The sequence below is a fragment of the Halichoerus grypus genome, chromosome 14 (assembly GCF_964656455.1).
Source record: "Halichoerus grypus chromosome 14, mHalGry1.hap1.1, whole genome shotgun sequence".
NCBI classification, from domain to species: domain Eukaryota; kingdom Metazoa; phylum Chordata; class Mammalia; order Carnivora; family Phocidae; genus Halichoerus; species Halichoerus grypus.
Window position 1 is genome coordinate 28,063,326 of NC_135725.1, and position 24,803 is coordinate 28,088,128.

General features: G+C 39.9%; 1 protein-coding gene across 7 annotated transcripts in view; it reads left to right on the top strand.

Annotated features, from left to right (window-relative positions):
* Positions 1–802: 802 nt before the first annotated feature.
* The window catches only part of AOPEP (aminopeptidase O (putative)), a 337,581-nt gene continuing 313,580 nt past the window's right edge, over positions 803–24,803 (top strand). For all 7 annotated transcript variants that reach the window (XR_004914923.2, XR_004914927.2, XM_078061964.1 and 4 more), the window contains exon 1: positions 803–862. The gene's annotated coding sequence lies outside the window, so the exon portion shown is untranslated. The remainder of the gene's footprint in view (positions 863–24,803) is intronic.

Here is a 24,803-nt window from a genome sequence, read left to right on the forward strand (position 1 = left end):
AAACTCTTCACTGGCTACCCATTACAGTTCAAATGAAACCCATGCCATTTATGATGACGCAGAAAGGCTCTACAAGATCAGGATTCTACCTGCCTTGTTGATCTCATCTTCTGTTCTTTCCCTAGCCTCCTTTCTCACTTTCTCAATGGCACCGCATTTTATCCCCTCCCCATAGCTTTCGAACATCTAGATTCTTCTCTTGGTTGTTCTAACTCCAGATCTTGACAAAGCTGACTTCTCAGTTCAACAGGCCTCTTCATAGTTACTTCCTTAACATCTCAAACTAATGGGGCGCCCTCCTTTTTTTTCCTTCCACACACTTCTGATCTCTACGAACGCATATAGATTTGTTGTCATTCAATGTTTACTTTCTGAACTAGAAAGGAATCTCCAGAAGATTACTGTTTTGTTCACTGCTGTACCCCCCAGATTCCTTTAACACTGCTTGCCCGGCACATAACAGGACTGTACGAATTGTGGTGGAATGAATATGTACACTACAGTCCTATATACCAGGAGCAGGGTAAAATAAGGAATAAAAAGTGCACTGTTGTTAATTCAGTAACTTTTTTTCTTAAATGCCTATAAGATTTTGTAATTAGAAATAACTGGGTAACAGGGTAACCCTACAACCCCCAAACCAACCCATCCCGGTCGGCCCACGCTCTCCGACCGCAGCTCCGCGCCTGCGCAGACCCCCCCCCCCCCCCCCCGGCGACTCCGCCCAGCTCTTCCGGAGGGGGCGGGCCGGACCGACTGCGGTCCAGGCGCGCTTGGATGACGTCACTAGGCGGGGCCCGGGTAGCCCGTGGTAACCCGGAGTCTGCGGAAGTGGAGACCGGTGGGCAGGCGGCTAAGACAGGTAACCTGTGCGCTCCCTGTTGGGTCCATGCCTTCCTCTTCTTTGGCGCCGCAATGGCGGCTGGCACAGCAGCTTCCCATTGAAGGCGACCGGGAACCCTCCTCAGTCCTCATCTTTCTTCGGTGGGGTCCCCATTCCCTCAGTCCTCCCAGACTCCTGAGGCTGAACCTGTCCTGGGGACTTAGGCTGAGCGGCCACTTCTCTCCGCCTCAGCTCTCGCGGTGCCGATGGGCGATGACTTTCCTCTCCCCCCGTGGCATAGATCCTTATAAAGCCTGCATTTGCCTCCTTCTTCCTCTCTTGCCTCCAGGCCCACTTCGCCCGCCCCTCTCCACTCCTTGCCCCGCTAGACTCATATCCAGGCTCGTTTAAGGAGATTCAGTTTACGATTCTCTTAATTTCCACTTGCCCTGAAACCCAGGCACCTTCCCTGCTCCTCCAACCGTCTACTTCCCACCCCCCGCCCCTAGGATCCTTACTGAGAGCACCAAGCTTTGAGTTTTGGTGTCCCTAAAGAGCATTCGTACTGACAGAGTTTTGCTCCTTAATGCATGTATTTGTTGAGTAAGGAAGTGGCGTAGTAATGTGAAAATCTATTGTGATAATAAATGATATACATAGGATCCAATCAGCTGTTGAGATGGATGGAACTGCTACAGCATTTCATTAAAATGTTCCTTGTTCCTAGCTTTCTTTTTGGTTTTCAAGCAGTGGTAACAAGTACCTTTGCAAAGTTAGCCGTCAAAATAAATAAGCAACAGAACCCCGCTAGGAATGTTTAGACAGCAAAAAATAAATAAATAAATAAATAAATAAATAAATAAAGTTCATCTTGTTGATAAAGTAATACGGGTTATTACAAAACCAACCAGGATAGATATGGGAGGAAAGGCAGGATTCTGAAATCTTTGATCCGTTGATGGTTTGGTTTTGTATTTTTTTGTACTTTATGTTCCATTTTTGAGTAGAGCGTATCTTCATGTAATTTTGAGAAGCCTGCCTATGACTTGCTAATTGGTAAGATTAGATTCTTCTAATACTAGGGGGACAAAGTAGAATAAGACTAGGGAATAATAGTCGCTCATTGTTAGCCATCTGCTGCATCTCAGGGACCGTGTTTGATACTTTGCATTTATTTTCTTAGCTCACACAACAACCTTGTGAGTTAGGAATTTTTATCCTCAATTTACACAGAGAAGGAAACTGAGGTTCGGGTATGTGAAGATAACTTGCCAAAAACTTATGGTTACTAAATGGTGGGGCTAGGCTTTAAGTTCAGGTCTATGTATGACTTCAGAGCCTATACCTTTTCTTCCTTTTTTTTTTTTTAATAACTCTATAAACGATCACATTCTAGGCTTTTCACAATAGTCACACATAATTCTATGAGTTTAATTCTCTCATCAATCTAAATGATGAGTTTATTCTCTGATCAATCTAAATGATTTGTAATATCTTTAGTATTAAGTTGTTATATACCTGGAATTAAAACACCTGGAAAGCGGGGTGCCTGGGTGGCTCAGTCGTTAAGCGTCTGCCTTCGGCTCAGGTCATGATCCCAGGGTCCTGGGATCGAGCCCCGCATCGGGCTCCCTGCTCCGCGGGAAGCCTGCTTCTCCTTCTCCCACTCCCCCTGCTTGTGTTCCCTCTCTCTCTCTCTGTCAAATAAATAAATAAAATCTTTTAAAAAAACAAAAACAAAACCAAAAACACCTGGAAAGCTTAATTTATGATCCTCCCCCCCCCCCCCCACACACACTATCCTTATCTTTAAGAATGAGATAAGAGGCAAGCAAGATTGCTCAGTACAACCCTTTTTGGACCCCTCAGGGAATGTGTAATTCTAGATTGTTGAAAGTTTTACCCTTTTAGAAATGGAAATCATACTGATTGTTTTGTATAGAACAATTTTAAATGCCCTAAAAAATTCCTTGCTTTCTTAAACACTAAGTATACGGACATATTTTAACCTTTTCTTATGTCTCAGAGCAGTCATTCTAAGTATCACTTACTGTCCTGTGTTGTGATACAGTGATTTCCTCAGAGCTTTTATTATATTTAACTGCACAAGCTGTTTTGCCTTTTGAGTTTGTCTGTATTTTTATGTATTCCATTCCTCAGTGTCACCAGGAGATAGTAAACCGTAGTGATTAAAAGCAGGGTTTGGGGAACCACACTTCCATTATTCAGGTCCTAGCTCTACCACTTACTAGCAGCTCAGTGAGCCCAGACAAGGTAGTTGACCCCTCTACACCTCAGTTCCTCATTTGTAAAATGTAAATAATAAGAGTACTTTTCTCAGAAGATTGTTGTGAGGATCAAGTGAGTTAGTGTCTGTAAAGAGCTTAGAACAAATCAGGCGTATTGGAAGAGCCATGTAAGTGTTTGCTAATATTGTTAGTCTGGTTTTGGCCTTATGTATTATTCCTTGAGTGATATTTGATATATGGTATTTATGAGTTTACTGGAGAATTAAATTATCCCAACTAGAGTACCTTCACCTTAGCCATTCTAGGAAAATGCTAATTTATTAAATTTATTTTTGTTGTGTCTTTGAAATGCAATATGCCTTTTGGTTGTGGTGTTTGGAATGGAGACTTCAAATATTTCGTGTTACTATATGTTTCAAAATAATAGGCTTTTAATTTCTGCTTTGAATTTGGGGGATATTTCAGTGGTTTACATTATGGTTTACCCATATATGGGAACCCCCTCTGCTTTTGAATTGAACACCGATAGATTTACACATCCATTTATGGTGCCCTGCACAGGTGTACTGGTGCACTCGTGTTATAATTCTGTGTGGGTAGATACCTCCTCATAAAACTACCATTATGCATTGGCCACATATAAAGGTATTTTCTCAGTATAATCCTCTTTTTTTTCTCTTCAACGAGCTAAAAAAATTGACTATCAGCAAAATGAAATAATACTCCTTTTTGAATTTGCGAAATATGTACCAATTTTCAAGCATGTGTTTTAAACCAAGTCCAGCTAAGGGTTGATATTGACTCCTTTGTTGTCCATCGTCAGGAACTTGAAAATAAGTGATCTTTTTTTTTAATTTTAGTATCATTAAGGCTGATGCTCCTGTTGAAAGTTGCTGTTGAAAATATAGGTTGTATTTTTAAAAGATATTTTTTGATTGTAATAAAATACTCATAATATAAAATTTACTATTTTAACCCTTTTTAAGCATATACTTCATTGCATTAAGCACATCGTTAATCGCCATTATCCATTTCCAGAATTTTTTCATCATTCCGAACAGAAGCTCTGCACCCAATAAAAAGCAATCCCCCATTCCCCTCCTCCCACGCCCCAGCCCCTGGTAACCTCTGTTCTACTTTCTGATTTTCTGAATTTGCCTATTGTAGGTGGAGTCGTGCACTCTCCTTTTGTATCTATTTCATTTAGTGTATTTTCAAGGTTCATCTTTGTTGTAGTAGAGTTCATCCATGTGAGAGCATAGATTAGAATTTCATTCCTTTTTATGGCTGAATAACATTCTATTGTATATATATAGCATATGCTATACTTTTGATGCATATTGAATTATGCTTGTATATACTCATTTCATATGGTATGAACTTAATACTTGGTGATTTGATTTGTGAGTTTCTAGAGGATGGGGATGGAAATACCAATTGAAATAACAGTTGTTACTGAACAGTGAACAAAATACCTGGTAACAATTTTAAACCGGAGCTTGAGCCTGTATTACAGTGTGGTTGTTCTTCTCACTTAACATTTAGTCTCAATATAGTAAGGAAAATAATAATCATGATAAGATTACCTAGTATTTCTGTAGTGTTTACAGTATGCCAGGCATTATTCCAAGCACTTTACCTGTGAGGTAGGTACTACAGCGTTCTCTTTTACAGATGAAGAAGCTAGGCACAGAGAACTTAAATTAATTGAATTGTTAAAATTTACAAGGCTGGTATGAAATTAGAATTTGAACCCAGGCTGGGTGGCTCCAGAGTTGATTTATCCTATATTTGGTGTTGACACTTGGCTCAGTATCAGTTTTGCAATGTAAATTGTTTTGCCTGCCACATTCTTCCTCTACCCTCTCTTTTTATATCATTTTTAAAATAGAACATTACTTCCGAGCTTAGTAGGCAATGGAAGAGCATCTGAACCCAAATTGTCAAAAGGGTGACAGGAAACTTCTCATTTGGCTGGGGTGATAACATTTGAATGGCATTCAAACTGCATTTTCACAGCTTAGTTCATATTATCTTTCTCTGAGAGCCTGTCTTTGAAAAAGCAGATCCTGAAACGTTTTAAGATCTCATATTGCGTATATATTGTGTTGGTGTTTGCTATTGCACAATTCCCACACTCTTTTTCTGTGGGTAAAAAGAGCTTTTTTTTTTTTAAAGATTTTATTTATTTATTTATTTGAGAGAGAGAGAGGGAAACAGCATGAGAGGGGATAGGGTCAGAGGGAGAAGCAGGCTCCCTGCCGAGCTGGGAGCCCGATGTGGGACTCGATCCTAGGACTCCGGGATCATGACCTGAGCCGAAGGCAGTCGCTTAACCAACTGAGCCACCCAGGCGCCCAAAGAACTTTTTGTTTATAATGTTGTTACTGACTGTCAGAATGGTTTATGGCACATTTATTTTGTTGCTAACTCATTACTCTGTATTGCTTGATTCCTGAAGAAATTATCTTGAGATAGCATTTTTAGATACATAATCAATTTCACTATAATTTTTCTTGGCCTTTCCTTTGCTTACATTTTATTTCTTTGACACTTGCAGTTGAAGGTTTACTTTTTGAAACTGATGGGAATTGGGATATGCTTGATAGATTTTGGCAGCAAAGGAGAGACATCTCAGCCTATTTCTTTTGCCCTGATCATGTTTTGCGTGTGTAGCAAGTATGGTGCATATTTGGAGGTGTGAACTGTCTGAGTAATGTCTGGCAGAAATCAAACTATAGAATGGATGTTAAGGATAGAAAGGGCCCTTAGGTATTTCTCTTATATCCTTCACTCAGCAGTCGGGAATCTGAAGCCTGTGATGATGAAATGACTTGCATATATTCAAGCAGAATCCATTTTTAAAAAAGAAATCCAGTGTTCTATGTTCTTTTGAATCATACCTCATTGTGTTTGTGTAGCATCCTTACTTGTAAGAGGAGACTCCCTTTTTTTACTCGTAGGTACTTAATATTCTTATATATGTTTTAGGTGAGAGAGAATGCCCGGAATTGGATAGGTTGCCAAGAAAATGAACTGATATGATGGATCCAAGTGATACGTAGGTTAAATCAATAGGACTTTGCAATCGTTTATATGTGGGTGAGAGTAAGAAATCTGGGGTATTTGGGTAACTTGAGTAGATGGTGGTGTCATTCACTAGGAAAACTTAGAAGAGGTCGGGACTGGGTGTATGCGTTCAAAGTGACTAGAGCATGGATTGCATAGACATGTGAGAAAAATTGAAGCTAGAGCTGGAGGGTACACTAGCATCTAGGAAGGGGGAGAAGGAAGCACCAAATCAGTAGGAAGAGATGGAGTGCTATCACAAATACCAAAAGAAGAGAGAATTTTAAGGAGGATATGGTCATGTACGTTAATGCTCCAAAATTCAGGACTGGAAGAACCTACTGAAGTTGACATATAGGGAGTCATTTGCTTCCACTGTGGAGTTTTAGTGGCATGGGAGGGGTGTGCCCAGTGGACTGGAAGGGATATGGAGTGACGGGGATAGGGAGTGAAGACAGTTCTTTTAAGGAATTTGGCTGTGTGGGGAGAGAGAAGAGTTGGAGAAAGATATGGAAGTAAGGTAGGGTTTTTGTTCAGTTGTGGTTTTTCCCCCTAAGAAGAGATTGGAACAATCAATTATTTCTGAGGGGAAAAGGGCTGAGAAAGAGGAAGAAGTTGAGGGAAGGCATAGATGATTGATGAAGCAGGGTCCCAGAGGTCAGTGAGAGATGATAGAGTGCAGGCCATGGTGAGGGAGTGCTGAGACAGGAAGGACACTTACTCCACCTTCCTGGGAGGGATGGCTTGGGGAAGGGTGGGGATAGATATGAATAAGTTTATGGGATGGGGAGGGAATATGTGCAAGTTCTTGTCTGATGGTGGCAAAATTTCTTAAGTGAAGCAGGTAAATTTGCTGATATTGAGTGCTGACGTGGTGAGGTGAGGATTGAGGGGAGAGGTAGAAGTTTGGAATAGTCACTGAGGGGAAAGAACAGGAGTTGAGGGGGTAACTAGAGAGAGACACGAAAGGTTGCCCGCCTGGTAATGCTGGGGGTCCCGTTGAGGTTGGAATCTTGAATATGTAGCATCTGCCTTTGGAATGGTCATGTGATACTTATTTATGTAATAATTTTTTTTTTTTTTTTTAGCTTTGATTGAGTTCAGTACACTGAGTTTAGAAGTAGAAAACTTGGGTGATTCAGTTGGTTTAAAGTTAGGTTTTATAGAACAGGTGTCAGAAGGACGAAAGAGCAAGAGAATTGAGGTTAAAATGTTCTAAGAGTGATTGAAGAAATGAATCATGTTATCCAAAGAAGGCCACAAAACAGAGATTCTCAACTTAAGAAACATTTATAATTCTCCCTCATAGGAGCTGTCCTGTGCATGGTAGGATGTTTAGCATCCGTGGCCTCTACCTACCAGATGCCAGTAGCCAACCCCTGCAGTTGCAACAATCAAAAATGTCTCCAGACATTGCCAAATGTCCTCTGAGGGGCAAAATCATCCCCCAACTGTAACTTCTGCCCTAGAGCCAGAGGGAGCGGATGCATTGAAGATAATGGAAAAGTCGAGGGACTGGAGTTTCAATGTAGTAAGAGTTGGTGAGTAAGCAAGAGAAAGTAGGAAGAACAGGAGGGCATGCTCTGATATTAGATTATGGAAATGAAGTATTTCAGTGATGGAGCTGTTCCAAGTAATGAAAATGTCAAGAACGGACCATTGGTTTGCTGAGTGGAGTGAAGGCAAAGGTTGTTGGACTGAGTAGGTAATTTTGGGAGAGGGAAAATAGCCAGCGTATAGTGATGGAGCAAGCTGGGAAAGCAGCCGGGGAACAGCCTGAGTTTCTGCAATGAGAACAGAACTAAGACTTTCTGGATGTTTGTTTCCTTACTCTATCCATTAAGTGTTTCTCATCTCTTTTTCTAACAGTATGAATTCCCAGATCTTGTACCTCCCTTCTGTAATATTTTGAAGTTGTGGAATTTATCCAGCTTGGTTTTTGTAGTATTTTTTTTTTAGGTGAGGAGTTCTTTTTTTGTTTCCTTTTCCATATTTTCTTGATCTGATTTTGTGGTCCTTTACCTCTAAATATATTACTTTTCAAAAGGCCCTGGTTCTGTGCTGTGTGACCTATTTTCAGGGTATTTCTTTTGCATTTGGGCATTTCATTATGAAGTCTGCTCTTTGGCGGAAGTGTCAACATATCCTTAAATCTTACAACCTCTTAGAGATGTTCTTTTCCCTTGCCTTCCCCCACCCCCATTGTCTTCTCTTTTGCTCCTTATTATTTCATATTTATTTTTAAACTGTAACTATATGTATGTATAGTGTTGATGAGAAGTAATTACAGTGGACTCAGTAAGCCAGACCATAAACTACTTGTAGAATATGCCTTTGCTTTTTCCTGTGTTCAATAAATCCATACTTCACTGGAACTTTTCTTTTTTTTTACTTTATTTAATGAGCTTACCTTGCATTATTCATCAAGAAAGAGTGGGCACTAACTTCCACCTCTTTCACAAGGCATTAAAAAAAAAATCTTAATCTACAGATATAAGCTGATGTAGGTTTTGTCATTGCAAAATAGGAAGTAAATAGGTGGCATTAAAAGCCTTGACATTTTTACTTGATTCTTACATGAATTATTTTTTGTGGATGCTGATCTATTTGATCAATATGTTATACTATATTTGATAAAGAATAATAAGTAGCTCTATTAAGGAATGTCTTATGATGGCTAAATCCCCTAATGGTGATTAACAATGATATTTTATGACCTTATTTCCATACTTAAATATGAGGATTTCCAAGAAAAAGATTAATCTGTTACCTCAATAAAAAATGATAACCAGTTTTTCATAAGGATTTGATCTGTTTTGGTGTGTAGGATCTAGCACCTCAAAGGAGAAATGAATTGTTCTCTCCAAACCACAAAAACAGACATTCGTCCTAAATACAAAAGCATGCCAGAAGACAACATTTTATCACAGAAGTTGCGCTTTAAAAAGCAACAGCATTACGTCCCATCCATTGTTCTCTAGTGGCAGATGACACTAAACAATTTTTGTGCTCAGTCTGCAACCACACTCAGTACTTGGACAGATACAGGATTCTTCAGGGGTCACACTGGAGCACATGTATGCCCAAGGACTTTGACTATTGTTCATAACAAATCATTTTGATTGTGCACATGGCTTAAAGACTTTTCTAATAAAGAGAGTGTTTTAGGTTCTGGAAATACAATGGTTATGTTGTGTTTAGTCATGTTCTTACAGTAATTTAAGAAAATCATATTTTTCACACTTCTTGGTAAATTGTTAATGTTACGCAGTATTTGCAACATTTAACCAGCTTATGGCTAACACTTTAAAAACACATTTCCCTGTTGGTGTTGTTCTGTATTGTTCTCCAGGTTTATTCTATTTCCTTAAGTATATATCAGAGTCTCAAAGAAAAATAAACTGCTTAACCTTACTTTTAAATCTTCCTAATTAATTTTAACATGGGCCCCAATTACGTATGTTCAGTTGTGTGTTCAAGTTGAAAAGGTAATGGAGATCCTGAAGATCTTCTAAAGATACTGAAGCTGTATCAAATGCATTTTCTTATCTTGCTCCCAAATACTATTCAATTTCTAGGAATTAGTTGAAATCTCTTTTCTTGGGAAGGATGAACTGCATACATGTTCAGTTTACCACTTAGAACCTGATGCCAGGAGTATATTTTAAACCTTAATGAGATGGATTTGAAAGCTATTTATAGAGAATGGGGCACCCATATGTAGTGTGTAAATTCTAGACCTATCTCTCAATGGAGAAATCTCATATATTTATTCCCATGGAGAACCAGAATGTAGATAATGAGATCTGAATGTTGCCAATATTTCTAGAGAATCTAATTTTGCCTGATTTTGCCTTTAGACACAGTACTCCTCACCAGAATTGTCTGTAGCTATAGCCCTGTGACAGTCACCAAATAAATCACTAAATGGAGGGAGCCCATCTTGATTTCTGGCTAAAGGAAATGTTGTTTCCTAAGACAGGAACAGAGGGACCTCTTGCCCTTCCTACAGCTTTCCTGCTGTAGGAAGTATGGTTTCCTATAGAGGACAGAAAGGTTGTTCATGCAGGGTAGGAAGTGGGGACAGTAGGGTCAGACAGAGGCCAGGAGAGGGATGGGAAGGGTGTTCATCTCTGCAGTTGCCAAGAAGGGACAAACTTTTCACTCATACTGCAAGTTTTGAATGATGGGAATTTCTTGAAGATGCTGAGCCGAGTCTTACACAAGAAGCCCTATAGAAAGTGGTTGGAGCATTTGCCAGATGGAGCCTTTTATTTATTTATTTATTTTACCCAACATCATTGAACTTCACAGTGAATTCTAAATAGTGCTGGTTGGGAGGAGACCAGAATTAGCTTAAACCACTGGTTCTCAAAGTCTGGTCGCTAGACCAGCAGCGTCAGTATCACCTGGAACTTGTTAGAAATGCAAATTCTTAGAGCCCATTAGTTGGTATTTTAACAAGATCTTCAGATGATTCATTTCAAGTTTGAAAACCACTGGCTCAGGTAACTCAAAGTGGTTGAGAACGACTTTGCCTAATTGTGGTGTCAAAGTCACAGTGTTGAGAAAGAATGAGTGAAAATGCATTGCATGCTGGAACATCCTTTAATCTTTATTTAGGGATGAAGTTCTTTTTACAGAGTATGCTGTGTTTCAAGTTGAAGGGCAGAAGAGATACTGGTATCTACACTATAGATCTAACAGGCCTGTTGGTGGAGAATACTTGCTGTTCATGGCTGCAGTTTACACTGGAATCTAAATTCTCCCAGACCATAATGGAAGACAACTGTTCACTTTGCCTCCTTTTTCATTTTAAATATTTATCCCTTGATTTTCTTTTTGTACTTTGTGTAGGCAATGACCTGTGGGAATCCTGTTTTCATGGCTTTTTGATAGCAAGAGTTCAAGTAGCTAAATGGTTCAGAAGCATTAGAGTAGAATTACCTAGACGTCTTATTTAAAATGTGGATTATTGGTCCCTGTCACTGGAGATTCTGATTTAAAACATCTGACACAGTGTCTGAGAGTTTGTATTTTTTTTTAAGTAGACTTTTTTTTTTTTTTTTTTTGAGGGGGGAAGGGGCAGAGGGAGAGAGAGAGAGAATCTTAAGCAGGCTCCACACCCAGCGAGGAGCCTAATGCAGGGCTTGATCCGATGACCCTGAGATCATCAAGAATTTGACGCTTAACTGACTGAACCACCCAGGTGCCCCCAAGAATCTGTATTTTTAACAAGCACCACCACCCCTCACCTGCCCCTCACTGGTTCATTCTTAGGCACATGAGCTTCAGACCACATTTTGAGAAACTCTTTATCGGATTACAATTTTACCCTGAGATACAGATGTTTTCCTGAGTTTCTGAAGATACTCACAGATATGAATCTTAATTGCTAGTAATGAAGCTACCTGAATGTTTAATATCCACTTACATGCTTGGGATAAAATTCTAGAAATCATGAGTATTCTTCCTAGGTTAAAAATGCCCCTAAAAGACCAGTTTGACAGTGTAACATTATAACACAAAACCAGTCAGATTTAAAAATTAGTTGTTCTATAATTCATGTTTTCTGAATAATCCTAATGAAGCCTATGTTTACATTTATGGGGCTACATATTAAAACTTCACACAGAAAAGGAATGAACTAAATTGAGAAAATATTGGAAAAGTCTATCTTTTCACAGTCTCCAAGCCACGTGCTAGAAGCCTAAAAGGCATCAAGAGTGTTAAGAAAATACTATGTCAGTGAGCCTACAGGTTAGTACCCTAAGTTCACTGTGAGGGGAAAGAGGAGATTTACCTAAAATGACTTACGATTTTTTTTTCCTGCATAGAATTATATAAAAAATTGTTTTTTCTAGCGTCCAGGAAAATGATTCAAGACCAGGAATTGGGGCAAGAAGCATTTCTCTCTCTGTCTCTCTCCCTTTCCCCCCTTCCCCCCACCCCCCACTCCCCCCAGTTCTCTTTGGAGAGAGCCTCCCGTTACTGTCTTTTTCTGTGCTTCACTACCCAAGATTCAGTTAATGCTTCTTGAAGTGGATAAGAATAAAGGCAGTGGCATGTGATTGTTTCACCTATTTAGGATAGATAACTACAAAAAGAGGTAGTCCCCCTTTGCAGTGAGAAAAGGAAGTAAAAAAAACGCGATTAAATATTTCAGTGTCTTCAGTGTGGTTTTTTTGGAGGGGTGTGGGTGCGTTGTCATCATGACATCCTCCATCAGGAATGGGAGTAAGCTGCTCTTAGGAAGCTGTTTCAAAGCACCCACGGTACTAATATTTCAAAATGAAATCTAACCCCTATTTCTTTTAGATGGGAGGAACAGGTGTGGTAGATCCCAGCCCCCCTCTCTGCCCTAAAGTACTACTTTTGAAATGGGCCCTTCTGCAGGCTTTTAGTACTAGTTGGCAGGAAGGAAGCAAAATCAATAAAAAGCCTTGCCCACCTGTCCATTAGGCAGTTGGCCTTCTGCCAAGTTCAGCTCTGTTTGACAAGCAGAGCATGGCAGTAGCACCTGGACTGTACCACCCCATACCCAAGAACTTGAAGAGAAGACCTAGCATCCTTGTTCTTTCAGCTGCTTCCCTTATGGAGACCTATTGCCTGTCATTTTTCTCTACCATCCATTCCAGTGTTATTCTCAAATACTTTTTCTTGGCTAAATGCCAGCCCCGTGGTTCCCACTGATAATATGCCTTTATAGAGTAGGACAGTCCTAAATTTTGCTGTGAAGTGGCTTCCTGAACATTCTGATTTCTTTATCACTTTTTATAAGGTGTAGATATAGATATGTTACCAGGCTCAGCTGATTTTTTTTAACCAGTGTTTTCTTGATTTGTATGCAAGATGATTTAAAGTGGTACATGGATAAGCATCTTTCGAATTTTAGTAGTTATGTATCTCTTTTAATATATGTGGGAAAATGCAAAATAGCCATTCAAACCCATGATTTCATTGGATTTTATAAAAGGTGAGTCAATGGCAAAGTGGATTGGAGAAAAAGTATTTAAAAAATAGTAAGATGATGGTATGAAGATGGCAAAAATACTGAAGGTGTTACATATATTTGACTGAAGTTTGGGAGATACTCAGAGCTTACACTTTTTGAAATAGTCTTTAAAATAATATACAAGAGGTGGGTGGGGGGATGGCGTAATTGGGTGATAGGCATTAAGGAGGGCACATGATGTGATGAGCATTGGGTGTTATATGAAACTGATAAATTACTGAACACTATATCTGAAACTACTGATGTACTATATGTTGGCTAATTGTTAAAAATTAAAAAAAAAATACACAAAATAAATTCTAAGGTTGAAATGCCATGCCATGTTGGGAGATGTGTACTTGGCATAGCATAGTTCTTTAACTAAAAATTCCTATTCAAATCAATGTGCTTCTATTTTTTAACTTTTTTTTAAAGATTTTATTTATTTATTTGACAGAGAGAGACACAGCGAGAGAGGGAACACAAGCAGGAGGAGTGGGAGAGGGAGAAGCAGGCTTCCCGCAGAGCGAGGAGCCCGATGCGGGGCCTGATCCCAGCACCCTGGGATCATGACCTGAGCCGAAAGCAGACGCTTAACGACTGAGCCACCCAGACGCCCCTGTGCTTCTCTTTTAAATAGCCCTTTTAAAATACTAAGCTTAAAATAATCCTTGCTAATATCATTGTTTTTACTGAGTCTTTTGTTATAAGTTATGTGAGATTTTCTATCTTTAGTAGGACACAGGTAAGAAAAACCACTGTAAAACTTTGTGTAAATGGTTTGCTGTTCTTTTTTGCCACTTTTAAAAATAATAGCTTTGGGGCACGGGACTGGCTCAGTGGGTAGAGCATGCGACTCAATCTCAGGGTTGTGAGTTTAAGCCCCCACGTTGGGTGTAGAGCCTACTTAAAAAATAGCTTTATTGGGGCCCCTGGGTGGCTCAGTTGTTAAGCGTCTGCCTCCGGCTTGGGTCATGATCCCAGGGTCCTGGGATCGAGCCCCGCATCGGGCTCCCTGCTTGGCAGGAAGCCTGCTTCTCCCTCTCCCACTCCCCCTGCTTGTGTTCCCTTTCTTGCTGTCTCTCTCTCTCTCTCTCTCTCAAATAAATAAATAAATAAATCTTTAAAAAAAAATAGCTTTATTGAGATATAATTTACATACCATAAAACACCCTTTAAAACTATGACTCAGTGGTTTTTAGTATACTCACAGAGTTGTGCAGCCACCCCCTCTGTCTAATTTTCGGGTGCTGTCATCATTCCAAGAGGAGCCATTGGCAGTCACTCCCCATTCTACCCTTTTCTCAGCCCCTGGCAACCACTTCTGTCCCGTGGTTTTGCCTAATGTGGACATTTTGTATAGATATGCTGGTGTAATATGTGGCCTTCTGTGTCTTCCTTTCACTTAGCATGATGTCTGCAAGGTTCATCCACATTATAGTATATATCATACTTCATTCCTTTTCATGACCATGTAATATTCTGGTGTGTGGATATGTCACATTTTATTTGTCCATTCAACATTTGATGGGCATATGGGTTGTTTTGCTGTTTGTTTTTTTCTTAAACAATACTTTAAAATACCCGGGGTCTTTAAAACAGTTACTGGATGACTCTCTAGGTGTATTGTAGAGGAGACTCCTGCAGTGAGTGGGAACTGGATTTTGAGTCCTTTGTTATCATGGATTCAAGAAGTCTGTATCTGTCATCTCTTTTCGGTAGTAAAATATATTTTCCTATGAGCTGGAGCAGTGACTTTTTTTCCATAGCAGAACATTCATTAAGAAAGAAACTGTTTTCATAATACCTCTTTAAGAACTGAGTTTCCAAAATAACTTCTATTTAAAAATAGTGTTTTTCAACAATTCTAGAAGAGGAAATCTTACTGAAAAAGCTGATATTTTTGTCTATATTTTCTTTTCCGATTTCTTTATTTTTACCCGACTGAACTCTGTAACCCAGCTCTATTAATCCAGATCCTGTTTCCCAGTATATGAATATTTATAGACAATAATAAATTATATTCTCTTAACGGAGTTCGAAAAGTTTTGTTAACTTTTATCCCAGCACAAATTCCTGGGTGGTCTGATTAAACCCTCATCTTTAAATATTAAATATTAAGCTGGTTCTTTTTATTTTTAAAGGCTGTATTGACTGAATTATATCCACAGAAGTGTTCAATAGTTATTTATCTAGGGCCTGTGGTATGCAAAGCACTTCATGGAGTAATAGCCGTACCTTTTGCATCTGCTGAAGTCATACCTGATTTCAACCATTTTAGTCAAATTCTGCAGTGAGGACAGTGAGTGAATTTGAGTGTGAACTGAGATATGAAGGTTCTAGAAACTTTGTCATGTGAGAATCAGATGAAAGAACTGAGGTTGGAAGAGAAGACTCAGGTAGTGTGTCATGACGGCTCTCCCAGCTGTTCAGAGCTTGTCTTGTTCTGGGGGTCGGGGGGCGGGGGGGGGATTTTGCGTGAAAGAAGCACGTGTCAACAAAGCTGGTACCCCTGCCAGCTGAGGAGCCCTAAAACATGAGTTTGTGTTCTGATTTTCCATCCTTATATACCTTTCCACCATCTTCCAGTTCCAGGATTATCTTGTCCAGTGTCTGAGGGTAAGAATGATTTCTGGACAGTATCTTGCCTATTCAAGGATTTATGGAATGTTACATTATTATATGAATACATGATTTTATCTTAAATAGAATACAAACATGTAGTGTTGTTTACTATAATGCAATTTTATTAAGTTTTATTAGATCAGGATTTAAATTTACTTTCCATTTGGTGTATGTGGAAGATTTTGTCACTCCTTAAAATGAAAGGACCTGTAAAATAGTAGCAGCAGAATATGGTGTCGTTTAAGAGTGGTGGGGAAGCCTCTGGTGATAGTGGGTGTCCATGCTTGTATGGGGATACGGGGATAGTTCTTGAGCTTTTTCAGTGTTGCTGGTCTCATTCAACTTATGGGTTTAGAATATAATGCGCTTTGCTGTGCTTTAAATGGGCATTTTTGGTCTAGACTTGGACTGTACTTGAGGCAGTAGCTAGGGTCGAGCCAGACCATATGAATCTAAATTTCAGTTCTGCCATCTAATAATGGTGAACTTAGGGAAGTATCTTAACCTCTCTAGGCTTTAACTTACTCATCTGTAAAATGGAGATGATATAGACCTCCCTCACTGGGTAGTGAGAAGTAAATGAAATGTAGTTAATATGCCTTGCCTGTCTCATAGCAAGCACCCAATAGATGTTAGATGCAGTTGCTAATTGTTGTTCATACTAGTGTATAAAGGTCCAGTACTTTCTCAAAGATTTCTGAATAGTCCAGAGGAGTTCTGAATTGAGTGAATCTCTGAAGGGGAAAGACTGGTCTCCCTACTCTCTCCAAGGCATTCTAGATTCATGATGCTTGCTTGGGACCAGCACATTCTAGGGAAGTTTTGGGTGAATGGCATTTTCCTGGCCAGCCATAGTCTAGACCTCTTCCACACTTTGTTCCCCGGAACCCCTGAAACGTGGAGTGTTTGTGGAATGGGAGTTTCTCTGGCATTTTTTTCAGAAGCTCATGGCTGAATGTGCAGATACTCCATGGAAACACTGGAGTATCAGAGCACTTTGAAAAATTGTACCACCTTATGCTATAGGAGAAAAGCAGTATATTTGTCTCAAGGGAGATACAGTAAAGGACATGAAAAAAGAGTTTAAGTTACTAGGATGACAAAGTGGACTATATCTAAATCTTCATGAATGTCATAAAACCATATTCAATTTTATATGATTGAGATATCCATTCAACAAGTGTCTATTAAGCATTTATTCATAGTGCCTAGTTTTGTCCAGGAGAGAGTGTTAGGAAACCCCCTGGTTTTTGTTCCTAACACTGCTTCTCAAATCCAGGTAGGATCTTCATGCTCTTTTCCTGGTGGCTGATTTCCGGGGCTCATCCTGGTTTTCTCTCCTCTCAGAACTGCCTCTACCCACTCCTTTCCTGGAATTTTATTTTTCCCAAGACTGGCTGCAGATTGGCTACGCTTGCCTTAGCTTTCACCTTTCCTTGTTGTCCCTATAGTTATCTTCAGACCCTTTTGGGATTCAGGATTTTACTGTGAATCCTTATGGAAAAAATAGAAAAAGGCTAACAAAAGCAGGGTCATTTAAAGACTTGGAGTTTTTACAATGACAGTAACCAATTCAGTGCTAAGACAGTAACTGCTAAAATTGTAACTGAAAGACAGTTAACAATTGGGGCTTCTGTCTTCCTTGTGCTAAACACGAAGCTCACCATATTCTATCTGTGATTCATCTTATATCTCCCCCATTCCCCTGAAAATCCTTCTTTTCCAACACCAGTAGAGATTGATGAAATCAAGAAAGAGCCATAATGATCCTCCCTGATACCAAGAAGGTAGTTTGCATTTCCAAGGACCTCCTGCTAGGATGATAGTCTTATTTTAATATGTACCCAGGCTTTGTTTTAATCAGGTGACAGACATGGAGACAAACTGCCCTCAAAGAAGAGTTTATTATTTACAGTTCCCAAGAGGAGGGGGCACACCAGCAAGGAAGCATCAGGGTTGGTCAGGAGGCAGAAGGAGCAAGGGGAAAGCATGGGCATGAGCCTTTATTGTGGTTTCTGGGGGATGACAAGGCAGGCCAAAGTAAGCAGACTTAGGACTGGCTAGTTTGAGTGATTTTGGAGGGCTCTGGGCTGTAGGGGTGGTCCCTAGTCCTTGGTATCTTGCCCTGGGAGGAATTGGGGTGCGGGAATATTGGCTTGGTGTTTGAGGATTAAAGGAGGTGGTTGGGGCTGTGAGCTCTGGATTGGTTGGTTTGTATATTAGCTGGCCCCAGTAGGGGTTATCTGTCTGGGATCAGCAAGGCTCCAAGATGTCAAAGCATCATCAAATACAGAAAATAAACATGATTAACAGACATTCTATCCACTGGAGTTGTACTTACCACAAAAGGGTTCTTTCAGCAGCATTTTCTTGTTGAATGATACAAAGAATGGTAAAGTGGCTCCCTGCAGTCCAGGAGTTTATAGTCTACCTTAGTAGATAAAGCCTGCATATATCAAATAGTGACTTGTCATGCAGGGCACAAGATTATGTACCAGAAAGATCTACAGAGTGCAATGGAAGTTCAGTGGAAGGGGAGACGGAGTGTCCTAGAAGCAGTAGAGGGCAGTGGTAAGAGGACAGGCTACTGGGTTCATCTGGCTTCATCATTTATTTGCTGTGTGGTTTTGAACAAGTTCTTTAATCCCTATGTTTTAGTTTCCTCATCTGCAAAATGAATTTAATAATAATAGTCCTCATCTCATAGAGTTACTTGAGGAGTAAATGAGTTAATACATAAGAAGTGCTTAGAACAAAGCCCAGCACTTAGTATTCAGTGTTAGCTGTTAGAACTGTGGAGAAAAGTTTGGTGGAGTGGATAGAATTGATTTTTACCTTAGAAGAGAGAGGGGAAGTGTTCCTTTTTGGGGGCCTGGGTTGGTAAGTGGCTGGAAGTGAGCCTAACAAAGTCAGGAAATGGGAGGTTGGTCTGGTAGGATGAGACTGAAAAAATAGTAAGAGTTTTGAATGCTAAGGAGTTTGCATTTTTCTTTAAACAATAGAAATTCATTCGAAGTGTTTTGTTTTGTTTTTAGCAGAGACATGACATTAAATTTGTGCTTCCAGGAATCAGTCTTGTTAAGTATAGTTTTGGAGAGAGGAGAGGCTTGGTACAGAGTGTTTCAGACAGAATAGGTTAAGTTAGCATAATAACAAACAGCTCTAAAACCTTTGTGGCTTTAAAAAAGTAAATGTATGTTTCCTGCTTATGCTGCCTGTCTGTCACAGCTCAACTGGGTGCTCTACTTATAATCATTCAGAGGTGCTCAGGCTGATAGAATAGCCACCTAGCCACCATCTCATATTTGTTTGCCTTAAGAGAGAGGAGAGAGCACTCTGGAAGGTCGTGTACTAGCAGTTAAATATTAAGCAATCACAGGCTTCCGGAAATTGCCATCCTTCCATGTTTGAGGGTTAGGGACCTGGGAAGAAGAACTGGAAATGTTTGTAAATAGCACTAATGACTGCTCATCACCCAGGGAGACTCATTTAGAAGGTTGTTGTATCGTAGTTTCAACTACGTGGTCTTGGTTTCTGGATCCGGGTTGTTGCAGGCAATGTGGAGAAGAACTGGATAAAAGAAAGAATTTGAAGGAATAGAATTTAAAGGTTCATAATTGATTGGGTAGAATTACAAAGGTGGGAGGAGTCAAGATGAGACAGAACTTTTAGACCTAGTGGACGGTGATGCTGCCCTAACAGACAGAAATCGGGAAGCCGGTGTGTGTTAGCCAGTGATAGGGGGTCAGTCGGATGCCCTGCAGGCCTCCAGAGCCGTGCTCCCTGAGGACGGGTGTGCCAGCCAGTGTTACCACACACTGTGGTTAGTCCACAAGGAGATAAGTACAAAAATAGAGAGTAATCATTTATAAACTATTATAGTAATTATTTTTCCCTTGTTATGGTTTATTCTTATTGTGCTTACATTAAATCCGATAATAAAATAATCGGGCTTGTATTTTGTATGTTTTTTTACTTTTCTTCTTTTTGTGATTTGTTTTGATGATGTTTTACAAAAGTGTTGCCCTGTAACGGGAAAAAATAACTAGCCCTTCACCACAGAGAGTTTGAGATGCATTGCCTTGGAGACAGGTGACAGGGACTGCTGGAGGTCAGGAGCTGAGCCCTTTCCATAAGGAGATTAGTCGAGTACTGGACATGTGAGCACAAGACAGACTCCAGAATGAGAAGAGGGCCCCGGATTGGGCTTTGGGGGACGTCCATTGTCTGGGGGCAGATATGTAAGAGGTGGTGTAGACTGTACAGTCTCCCAGGAGTCATCAGAGGTGATGGGAGATTAGTAGTGACAGATGCCACACAGAGTCAAGGAAAAGAAGAACTGAGGTCAAGCTAGATTTGGCAAGAAGGAAGTCACTGTAAATGTTTAAAAATAAGCTTTTAGTGAAGTGGTGTGGTCAGATACCAGATTTCAATTGTAAGAAATGTGTGATCATAAAATAGAAGAGGGTATGAACTGTTGGCTGGAAAAGTTTGATAGCAAAACAATGGCAAAAGCTAGAATGGTAGCTGTTGGGCCAAGGACAGGAAAGCACATTTTGCTGTTACTAGAGTTTTGGTTTTTTGTTTGTTTGTTTGTTTTTGCTACAGGAGAATCTGAGTAGCTTTAAAGGCTCCCGTCAGCTGAGAAGTGGAGGCATAGATGTGGGAAGGAAGGAGAGGTGGCAGTGGTCCATGGCAGGGGCAGGAGTGGAGAGCAAAGGTATGGAGTGAACCTGGGGTTGGGAATGGGCGCTGCCGAAGAGGAATGGTGCTGTGACCCAGGTAACTGCTGCCCGGTAGCAGACGGAGGGTGGTTAGAAGGGGAAATGGATGGGAATTCGCGAATGCACGGTGGGGCATTACTGGGGTGGAGCAATGATGTGGTCCGAGTTGAGTGAGCAGGGACTCAGCAGCCCTAGTGAGGGCATCGGTGAAATGGCGTCCAGCCTAGGAAATTCAGCTTCTTACTCTAATCAACACTCAGTAAATATGAGTACTAAGTGACAGAGTAATGGGGGGAGTCATATAATCCACAATCATGGTCAGAAGAAGAATAAAAATGTGATAAAGAAATGGACTTAAGATAAAATTATTTAATTAAACATATCTAATATTTAGAAACAATCATTATTTATTACAAGTATGCAAAGAATACAAGTGTGATGTTTTAGTTACTCTAAACCTTGTAAAATTTGAGCTGTATCTCAAAACTCCTACCTGTCAAAATCATCTGTTAACTAATTTCTCATTTTCATGGAGTTCTCTCTTCTTTTAAGTATTAGAATGGGATAAGAGCTGGGCAGAGATACAGGGTCTATTGTCTGTGCCCACTCCTCCCTTCCCTGATCAGATTATTCGCCCTCCACAGTCCTGTCCCAGCCCTCAGTTTCCCCCACACCTTTGCTGTTGTCTGTGATGGGCCTCTGGTGTTCACGTGACATTGATATAAGGTAGCATGTCTTGTTACTCTGTAGCATTGCCATGTGGTAGAGGCCATGAGATAGCAGTTAAGAACACTCTTAAGTCCAACTACTTGAGTTCAAATCTTGGTAATCTTGAGGGGCACCTGGGTGGCTCAGTCGTTTAAGCGTCTGCCTTCGGCTCAGGTCCTGATCTCGGGGTCCTGGAATCGAGCCCCACATAGGGTTCCCTGCTCAGCCGGGAGTCTGTTTCTCCCTTCCCCTCTCCCTCTGCCTCTCCCGCTGCTCACGCACGCATTCTCTCTCTCTCTCAAATAAATAAAATCTTTAAAAAAAATCTTGGTAATCTTGTACACTTAGCTTCTCTGAACATCATTTCCTCATCTATAAAAGGGAATAGTAAGAATAAAAAACATTGCTGGGGATTAGGAGAGTTTCAGATATGTAAGTAAGCACTCAATAAGTATCAGTTATTTCTTCTTCTAGATAAAGTATCTCTAACAGATGTTTTCACTAGCTTTTAGTTTTTCATAAAACTAACAAATCAAGTTATTTGCCTCTGGATAATGGAGAGTTGTTAGTAGGTCTTGTGCCTTAAACAAGATGGCAAAGAGGTAAGAGGGAAGGATAAAGGGATTCCGTGAGGACAAAGTCAGCTTCTGGAGAGGTGTACCCACAGCAGGCTGTGTTAGGATTGATGAGTTCTTTGTTGTATTCGATTGACACATCTAACGGTTTTGACACAGATAAGTTGTTTTCTAGTTTATGAAACCTTTAATTGTTGATAGTGCCAGGAAGCAGAACAGTGTTGATAAAGACACATCTAAGGAGGAATCAGACCTGTAGTTCAGCAGGTGCATAACCTTCCCAGTGCCTTCGCTGGTCAGCCGCCATGGGGCAAGTATGACTTCTTGAGAAAGGGGTAGAAAAGTGAAATTTCCTGTTTTCTATAACTGTAATGTGTTCTCCCAGGAATCCTTTTGCCATTACTCTGCTGTAATTTAGTTTAAGTGACACTTTTTTTTTTTTTTTAAAGATTTTACTTATTTATTTGACAGAGAGAGAGAGAGAGAGTGAGAGAGCGAGCCCCACAAGCAGGCGGAGCGGCAGGCAGAGGGAGAGGGAGAAGCAGGCTCCCTGCCGAGCAAGGAGCCCGATGTGGGGCTCGATCCCAGGACCCTGGGATCATGACCTGAGCTGAAGGCAGCCGCTTAACTGACTGAGCCACCTAGGCGCCCTTAAGTGGCACTCTTTAGAAAACTGAAACAAGCTCTACTTTGCAAGCAAGTAGCAATCAGAGGGATGAATTCTTTTCTCTTCGAAAATAGTGAAATCACTTCCAGTCTGATCTTTGCAACCCAATGCCTGCTGATAATGTGAGCATAAACACATTAGGCACCAAAGAGGAATGGCATGTGGATGCTGAGATAGGATCAGAAGAGCCAAAATCAACACAGGCTGCCATCAGGGAGGCTGAATTCCATCATATCACATCATGTTCAAGCATAATTCAGGCTAGTCATATACCGATGTGAGTAAAATCAGTTTTGTTTTCAGTTTTCACATTTTAGACCTCTGCCCCCCACCCTTGACTGGTTATAGTATATAAATCAAACCACAGCTGACAGTGATTTGCTTTCTTTATCCGGGAAAAGGCCTTTGACTCTGGTTCTGACTTGGCTTCATTGCGCTGATCTTCATTGCAAGCACGTTCTATAATTCCCACAACAACATTAACTCCAGTTGTTGTGTTTTTTTTCCCCCACATACACATATCACAATAGTTCTTTCATTACATGATCACAAATTATATGCAGTCACCCTTCTATGCTTCATGAAAGCAGTAAATTTAAAGAAAAGAGAGGCTATTTAAAACTTGAGATCAGAGGCCACAGTTTATCTTATTTACAGTTTGGCTTAAATATTAGTATTTAAGTTAATATCATACTACATGTGGTAATCCTGCAAAGTGCTACATATTTTTATTTATAGTTAAGGGACTAAAGCAAAATCCCCTTTTCAGTATGTTATCTTGCATTATTTACTCAGTGATAAATGACATTGCCTCCCAGGTATGAGTTTTGCAATGAAAGACCCTATTGTAGCATATATTTATACAGGGGGGTATAGGCTGTTAGAATTAGGGTTCCAGAGGGAATTTAAACTCTGAATATCCTGGTACTTGTTCATTTAAAACATATAGTTTAATGTTGTTTTAACACTGCTTTTTTACTCAAAGTAGAACAAAAATAAAAAGAAATGAACAAAAGTTAAAATGCTAGAAACCAAATAAAGTGACTGAAGGCATATTGGCATATCCTAACCTCCGAGATCAAAACTGTAGCAGAGATAAAGGTGATTTTATCTGATTGGCTTGTTTCTGCTGTTTAAAAATAACTTCGACTTTGTTTATTACCTGTTTCAGGCACTGATGAACCATTTCTATCAAATTGGTGAGATATGAAAATGAGGAGCTGAAAGAAAAGTTCTGAGGGGCCAGACAGTTTAGTAATCGCTCAAACCTTTGAGTAGAAAACCTGCTCCATGCTATGTCAATGTGTCCATGATTCATGAGAATTTCTATTAAGGAGGGAAAGAGCCAGTTATTTTGGAGAGTGTTAATAGAGTATGTATTTGTTTTGAAATAGAATTAAAAATTTAAAAATAAATAAGAGGAAATACCAATTTTGAATAAAGTGGAAATTAGTTCAGGCCCCGCTCATTCAGAAATTTGGGTAACTTAAGCAGAAATAGGCTGCTGTTTTGCTAAGTACAAAAATAAGGACTTCATAGCAAATTATTATAAAATAAATAATATTTTAGGACTAATATATGTGAGGCAAGTGTGCTCCCCCAAATTCATTTAACACTTAAAAGATACCATTCCATTATTTTCTGGGCCTCCATTATTTCTTTCTTTCTTTTTTTTTTTTTTAAAGATTTTATTTATTTATTTGAGAGAGAGAGCATGAGCAGGGGAAAGAGACAGAGGGAGAGGGAGAAGCAGACTCCCTGGTGAGCAGGGAGCCTGATGTGGGACTCGATCGCAAGACCCTGAGATCATGACCTGAGCCGAAGGCAGACGCTTAACCGACTGAGCCACCCAGACGTCCCGTGGGCCTCCATTATTTCTGATGAGCAATTAAGTGTTATTCTGATGAGAGACCAGTTGTCATTTGTATCTTTTTCCTCCTGCATGTAATATCATTTTGTACTGGCTACTTTCAAGATTTTTTCCTTTTTTTGGTTTTTAGCAGTTTGACTATGTCGTACCTAGGTGTGGTTTCCTTTGTGTTTATCTTGCTTGGGTTTGTTCTCAGATTCTTGAATCTTTAGATTTATATCTCTCACCAAATTTGGAAAATCTTAACTATTCTAAAAATAAATGGTTTCTTTTGCAATACTTTTAGATTTACCAAAAGATTTGCAAAGATAGTATAGAGTTCCCATATGTGTATGATACAGCTTCCCCTGATAACATGTTACATAACTATGGTATATTTGTTAAATTACAGAAGTAAATTGGCACAATGCTGCTAAGAACAGTTTTTCCACTAGTGTCCTTTTTTTTTTTTTTTTTTTCCTGTTTTAGGATCCAGTCTAGGATACCACATACATTTTAT